Below are 8392 nucleotides of genomic sequence, written 5' to 3' on the forward strand. Positions count from 1 at the left end.
CATTAAAAAAACTTGGTCGCAATTTTTGGTCATGATTTAGGGTAAAATGCACTAAATCGATTTCTTTGTTGAACTTTTCATTACTTTTCATCTAATTACCTTATTTCATGAACCTAATATCTATTGATTTATTGAAGTGTTTTGTTGCAACTACAAGAACTAATTTTCACACACACACACACACACACATCTCTAGCACCCATCATATGACCAAATATTGATTTTTGGCCTCAAATTCTCAATTTTTAGATTACCAAATATTTATTTGTTGATTACATTTTTGCATGTAGTTTTTAAAGAAAAATATTTATTTATATCTTTTGAAAGACATGGAAATTTTGAATAAATTTTTTATTTCAAATCAAGGTTGATATCAAGGGCCTACAATAAAAAACTTAGATTTTTTATTATTATTTTGATGATTTATTTAAAACATTATGATTTTTGAAAAAAAATATCATTCGAGGAGCAAATAATGAAATATTTTTTGCAAGTTTATACTAATATCCATAGCCTATAGTAAAATATTCATATTTTTTAAATCATTTTTTGGTAATTTAAGATTTTTATTGATTTTTCATTAAAAAAATTATTTTTTGATAAAATTAAAGAATTTGTTGATCAAATTATTTTTGCATCTTGACATTTAGGTGCACAACCTATAGTAAAAGACATCATTTTTTAAGAAAATAAACGAATTTGATGATGAATATTTTCTTTACATTAATGTTGACGTGCGCAAGTAAAAATGTTAGTGTTTTTGAATTATTTTGAGGTCATTTATAATTTTTTAATAATTTTTCGCTAAAAAGACCATTTTGGGAGAAAATAAAAGAATTGTCTAATGATTTTTTTGTAAGTTGGTGATGCCATTAGAAGGCTTAAATATAAAATTTTGATTTTTATGTTGCATTTTCACTTGTTTTAATTTTTTAATTATTTCAATTTGAAATCTAGCCTAAGTAGAAGAGTTAATTGGAAATTTAGACTTCATATTTGGCCCATGCTCTTCACTTAAATAGTGAATCAAAATTCCAAACATGCTATGTTTGCTATGAAAATAAGCTAAGGAATGAACAAAAACATAGCTTAAGTAGAAGCTACATTTTTTCATTAGATTAAATGATTTGAAATTAAAAAATAATGTCTATTTTGTTTTGAAGTTAAAAGTAGTAAGGATATTCTCCCATCCTTCTTAGAGTGATTAGAATCCTAGACCTACTTTTGAATTCATTCTCTTGCTTTCAAATAGGTAGATTAATATGATCCATAGGGGCATACCTCCAAAGATTTTCCTTAGTAGAATCGATGAGAGGGAAAACCCAAAGACCTCCATCCTTAATGGGGTGAAAGATAAAGAGCATGTAATAGCATTCCTTTAGTAGTCCTAATAGATTGTATAAAAAATTTATGTCATTGGTGTTAAGCTCTTGAAAGAGAGGTAAAAGAAATCTCTTTGAACAAAATCCTAACAAAATCCTGGTTAAATACAGGCCACCCTTTTTAGCCATGTGTAGCCCAAATTAACCTTAGGTAGATTTGTGCATGAAATGTCTTCATTTGTGCTATAAAGTGGAAATATTTTGAACATACATATGGTGTTATTTTGTTATTGAAAATTTAGACATCCCCATACTTGTATTCCATAAAGTTACTTTTGTTGGAAACAATTGTCTAATTGTGTGTTGTCTTTGATGTTACACAAATGTCATATCGGTTGGTAGCCAGTATCTACCGAGCTCAGTTGGTTAGCAAAGAAATTTTTTGTGTCTACCAAGCATTCTTGGAAATTACTTTGTGGAAACAGTGTCTATCGAGCTCACTCAAGTGTCAAAGGAAAATGTGGCAAGAAGTAGTGTTAATCGAGCTCTCATGGTTAATGGAGGAAAGTTAGTGTTTACCAAGTTCATTCGATCTCGAAAGGATTTTTTAGGTTTTGCATTGTTAATCGAGCTTCTATTGGTTAACATAGGAAATCTTTTTAGGAACAGTGTTTATCAAGTAGGGTCAACTAATGAAGGATTTTGTTAATTTGTGAAATAAAGTTTAATTTTTTCAAGTATTGATTCTAGCTAACTAAGGTAATGATTATTGGTAATTGTAACTTGCAATTAGGCTGACTTGATAATCTGAATGGTATATATGAAAGTTCAAGTTGAGAATTCTAATGTGTAATGAGTGAGTATGCAAGTGTATTGATTGTTTGAAGAAGGAAATTGTGAGTGAACTTTGAAGGATGGTCAAATATCCTTGAGGAGTAGCAAAGTTGTATTTGATCAGGAAGGATCTAGTGAAGCAAAACAAAGATCTGTATCAGCAATCGAGTTGCATCTCATTTAGGTCATTTCATTGTTACTTTCTCACCATAGTACTAGTGATTCCTAAATCTCTTAATAGAGTTGGTCTAACAGCCATTTGTAAATCCTCTAACAAGGTGACAATTCTATTGAATTGTTTTAAAAGACCTCTTACAAGGCCACTCCTTATAGGGTGATTAGATCCTCTAACAAGGTTACACCTAACAGTGTGTTTTGTAACCTTTAACTAGGTTGGCTCCTAACAGGGCTCACTTCAAAAGAGTGAAAATCGGTAGCTAGTTACTTCTTGGTTTTTCCCATATTAGGTTTCCACATTAAATCTGGTGTCTCATGTGTTCATGTTATTTCTTTTATGCATGCATGTCAATCACTGTAAATGTCTAAGATCTATTAAAGTTAACATACACTACATTTATCAAGTTATAGTAATTTTTGTATGTATACTAAGTGACAATAGTAAGTAGTTTTATTAGACATCTAAGGGATCTGTGGATTTATTTTTGTGGTAACTAATTCACCCACCCTCTTAGTTACTCCATCTATATTTCTAATAATTGGTATCAGAGCTTTTGGTGCTTGCAAGAAAGGTTTCAAGGACCTAAGCTCAAGATTAGGATGTCTTACAAGAGAGAAATTCCAAGGCTTAACATGGACAACTTTTTAGCATGGCAAGGTCTCATGAGGCTTCATCTGGCTTCCATTGGAGATATAGGATTGAAATACCTTGATGAAGAATGTACAACTACTTCTGGTACACTATTTGTTAATGGCACTACTAAGAAGAAGACTCATAACACCATGATGATAGACATTGCATCTACTCTAAGCTATGAAGAATTTGATGATATTAAGGACTATAGAACTACCTTTGAAATGTGGAACAAGCCAAAAAAATATCTATAGAGGTGATGACAATGTGAGGAGAGCCAAATCAGAAAGTCTCAGAGGATAATTTGATCAAATGAGAATGACAGAGGATGAAATCATTTCCAAATATGTTCAAATGATCAAAGCAAATGTTAGTGTAATCAAAACTTCTGGAGGAGATATCAAGGAAGAAATATTTGTAAGTAAAGTTCTTAGAACATTGCTTCCCATTTATGCAATTAGAGTATCTACAATTCAAGAAAGGAGATGTGAAGCAAATCATAAGATAACTTTGGATGCCATACTAGGAAGATTAACGGTCTTTGAGCTAGATAACTATGATAATTATGTTCCAACTTCTAAGAATATTAAATCTGCATTCGAGGCCAAGCTTTCACTTAAGAAAAAAGGGAAGAAAATAAAGGACTCTCAGTCAGAAAGTGAAGAAGAATTAGAGAGAATTTCTGATAGTGATCTTGAAGCTGTTGAAGCTCTACTTGTAAGGAAATATTATAGAGGCAAAGAAAAATACAAAAGTAAAGTTCCCCTAATCTATTTTTCATGTGAATAAATTGGTCATATTATAGCTAGGTGCCCAAACAGGCAAAGCAAGGATGAGAAGAAAGGTCATAAGTGCTATGGCAAGAAAGATTTCAAATCATTCAAGGAAAAAGGTAAGAAAACATGTTTTATGGCTAAGGACTCTAAAGATTATGATAATAGTGAGGATGAAATTGGTTACATTGTTGTGAAGGATGAATTTTATAATGATGAAGAAGATAAGATGGAACTTATCTCTCATGTGAGCAAAAATGATACATGGATCATAGATAGTGGATGTTCAAATCATATGACTAGTAACAAAACAAAGTTTGAAAACTTTGAAGACTATGATGGTGGTAGTGTAATGTTTGGAAACAATGAACCTTGTTGCATAAAAAGAAGAGGATGAATCTCATTAACCAAAGAACTTGTATGTGATAATGCCTATTGAATTGAAGGACTAAAACATAATCTATTGAGTGTGGCATAGCTAATCAACATTGGATTCAAGGTGGAATTCATGCATGGAAAGGCAAGACTATTGGATGATAAAGGAAAGCTGATTGGATTAGGAAAACAAACAAAAGGTAACTTGTTTTATCTTGATCTTGGTGAGTGCTCATGTTTTATTGCTCAAGTTGAAGAAAGTTGGTTATGGCACAGAAGTTTATGTCATGTGAATTTTGATAACATGGTAAAGATAAGAAAATTTAGGAAAGTAAGAGGCATTCCTAGTATAAAGAAACTTAATGTTGGTCTATGCAAGAATTTTCATATTAGTAAGATGGGTAAGACTAGCTTTAAAAGAAAAAACTATCAATCTAAAGATATTTTGGAAATTGTGCATTTTGATTTGTGTGGACCTATTGGAATTGAGAGTTATACTAGAGAAAAGTTCTTCATTCTTTTTTCTGATGACTACTCTAGATTGATGATTGTTATGTATCTAAGATAGAAGTCAAAAGAATTTGATAAGTTCAAATGGAATTTGGCCAAAGTAGAGAAGGAAACAGGAAAAAGATTGAAATTCTTGAGAGTAGATAAAGGTGGTGAATTCATCTCCAATGCATTCAATAACTTTTGCATTGAAAGAGGAATTGAAAGATTGGTATTAGCTTCTAGAACTCCTGAGTAGAATGGAATAGCTAAAAGAAGGAATAGATCTATCATAATTGTGCAAGGATTCTAATGATTGAAAACAACATTTCTATCAAATATTAGAAAGAAGCTATTAGCATTGTAGTTCATACCTTGAATTGACAACAGCTAAAGAAGGACTCATTCAAAACCCCATATGAGTTATGGTATGGCTATAAACCCAATGTAAGTTACTTGAAAGTATTTGGAAGTAAATTTTACATCTTGAAAGAATCTAAAAAGGAAAATTTGATGTGAAAGGTGATGAAGGTATATTTTTGGGATATTCTTGCAAGAGTAAGACATATAGATGTTTGAATTTGTCTACTCACAAAATCATAGAAAGTGCACATGTGAAAGTTGATGAGTTTCCAGAAAGGACTGAAGAAGTAAGCAAAAAGGAATCAGAAGATTATAGGAGATTTTTTTTCATTGAACCTGATATAGTGCCAGACACATCTATCAATTAGGAGACTTCTCTGAGTCTTCCTCAGTCGTCGAGTTGCAAGAAGTTCAAATTGAGTCACAAGGACCTGAGTCACAGTTTGAAGCTATTGAGACAATGCCTATCGAATTTGAATAGCCAAAACCTGAAGTTGAAGTTCAAGAGGATGACAATGCAATTCATTCAAGAGGAAAGGAACCTATATTGGCCAAGTATGTCAAAAGGCATCATGCACTAGATCAAATTATTGGAGACAAATTAGAAAGTACTATGACAAGAAGTAAGCCAAAAGGTACTTGTTTACTTATTGATTTTGAACCTAGAAATGTCAAAGACGCATTGGAAAATGAAAGTTTAATTGAGGCTATAAATGAAGAGATAGAACAAATAGAATAGAACAAAACTTGAATTCTTGGACCTAGGCTTAAATATAAAAATTTGATTGGAACAAAATGGCTATTTAGGAATAAATTGGACGAAGATGGTAAGGTATCAAGAAACATAGCTAGATTGGCGTGTAAAGGCTACTCTCAAGAAGAAGGAATTAATTATAGTGAGACTTTCTCTCTTGTTGCAAGATTGGAAGTTGTTGGGACCTTACTAGCATATGCATCACATAAAGGATTTAAGGTATATTAGATGAATGTTAAATCTACATTTATCAATGGTATTCTTAATGAAGAAGGCTACATTGAGCAACCTGAAGGTTTTTTTGATATATATAAAAAGGACATGGTCTGAAAATTACACAAAGCATTGTATAGTCTAAAACAAGCCCCTAGAGCATGGTATGAAAGATTGCATAACTACCTTATTTAGATTGGTTTCCAAAGAACTAATGATAATAGTAGCTTGTACATCAAGGAAGGACTAGACAAAAAGATTGTTTTGATAGAAATATTTGTGGATGATACTTTTTTTATAGGGAATGATGATCTATGCAAAGAATTTTTAGAACAAATGAATAAAGAATTTTAAATGTCTATGTTTCATGAGATTAAGTTCTTTGTTGGTCTTTAGATTCAATAGAGAAAGAATGGTATCTACATCACTCAATCTAAGTATATCAAGGAGATACTCAAAAATTTTGGTATGGAAGATTCAAAACTAGTTGGAACTCCCATGTGTACTGGACTAAAGCTTACCAAAGATGATGATTCAAAAGAGGTAGATTAGAGCTTGGAAATTGTAGTATGCAATTCATACAAGGCCTAATATTGCTCTCGCAATTGGTATAGTGGCAAGATTTTCAGCAAAACCTAGAGAAAATCATATGATGACAATCAAAAGGATCTTGAGATATTTGAAAGGCACTAAAAATTATGGATTGTAGTATCAAATTAGAGGAAATCTAGACCTAAAAGTGTTTACTGATGTTGATTGGGTAGGAAACATTGATTATAGAAAGAGTACAAGTGGTGGAGCATTCTTTCTTGGAAAAAGGTTTGTATCTTGGACAAGCAAAAGGAAAAATTGCATATCCCAATCTACAGCAGAAGCAGATTATGTTGCAATAGTAGTGAATTGTTCTAATATTGTTTGGTTTAAACAATTGTTGGAAGGCATGAAGGTTGACATCAAAGAACCAGTTGTTATTTTTTGTGATAATACAAATGCAATTAACATATCAAAGAATCTAGTGATGCATTCCAAAACCAAGCACATTGCTATAAATTACCACTTTGTCAGAGAATTGGTGCAAGATAAGGAAATTAGATTGGAATATGTATATACAAAAGAATAGATTGTAGACATATTCACCAAGCCATTACCTCATGATGCATTCTTGTATATAAGAGGTAAGTTAGGGATCATTCCTCTATCTCAAGTTCACTAAAATAAATTTTTAGTGATGCATCAACAGGAGCCAAGTTGAAGATCTATCAGTTGATGCAGCATAGCCAAGGGAATATTGCATATGAATCAATACTCAAGGTACACTGATACTCATTTGGTATTTTTTGTCTTTGGCATGTGTTGTCAAAGAGGGAAAGTTTACTATCATAACTTTTTGAAATTTGTTTGAGGAAGAGTTTACTATTTGAAGAAAAATCTATGTAATTCTTTTACAGAGGGTGATTACTACATTAGAGAAGTTTGTGCAATAAAATCTAAGAGGAAAAAAATATTCTATCAGAAAAAGACTTGTTTTCAAATTTCATTGTGCTATGAGATGTTGTGTTTCCATCAATGCCAAAGAGGGAGATTGTAGGAAATAATTGTCTATTTGTGTGTTTTCTTTGATGTTACACTGTAGGACCAGAAAAATGGGTTAAATGCATAACATACTATGAGAAAATCACAAAACTCAATAATCATATATTATCACCCAATAGTCTACCATGAAAGCCAAACTAATAGAGAAAGCAATAGAAACCCCCTTTTTTGTTTGTAGCTCTTGTGTTATTCTTTCTTCTCCAACTTATTGTATCTCCAATTCACCTATAGTGCACACAAGGTTGAAGCCAAAGCCTATGATGTGGATCATGCCATTTAGAATACTTGAAGTGTGATTTTATGAGAGAGAGAGAGAATGCAACATGCAAAGCAGTAGAGACTCAAAGACTCAAAGATTTGGATTTTCAAAGACCCAAAATGAGAGACAGAGTATTCATTTTATAATCAACACTCAAAGTGAGGGCATTGGATTTTTCACCCATAGATGTGTGATGTGGCAAGATATTCCTATGATGCATATGATAGAATATGCCAATTGTGAGATTCTATGACACATGCAAATCAAACTTGGCTAAATGTGGAAGAGAATATATGACGCATCATAAGACACCTCAACCCACTTAAAGCCAAGAATCTATGACAAAGAAGACAAATAGAGACATGCATAAGAGGTAATAATATTTGATTATGACAAATCTCAGCCAAGTGTCAAAGGAGAATCCATGAGGTGTCATATCCAAGTGTCATGATGATGCAATATTTTATGGAATATTTGAATTAAAAATCCTCTTATTCCACAAAACAAGAATTAGAAGAAAATGGATTTAATGATGAAAAATGGAACTTAGGAAATTAAGAATTTCCATGGTTTGTAGATAGTAAACCAATTAATTAATAAAATTAA

Source organism: Cupressus sempervirens, chromosome 9 (assembly GCF_028749045.1).
Source record: "Cupressus sempervirens isolate cs-2001-9-10 chromosome 9, ASM2874904v1, whole genome shotgun sequence".
Taxonomy (NCBI): Eukaryota; Viridiplantae; Streptophyta; class Pinopsida; order Cupressales; family Cupressaceae; genus Cupressus; species Cupressus sempervirens.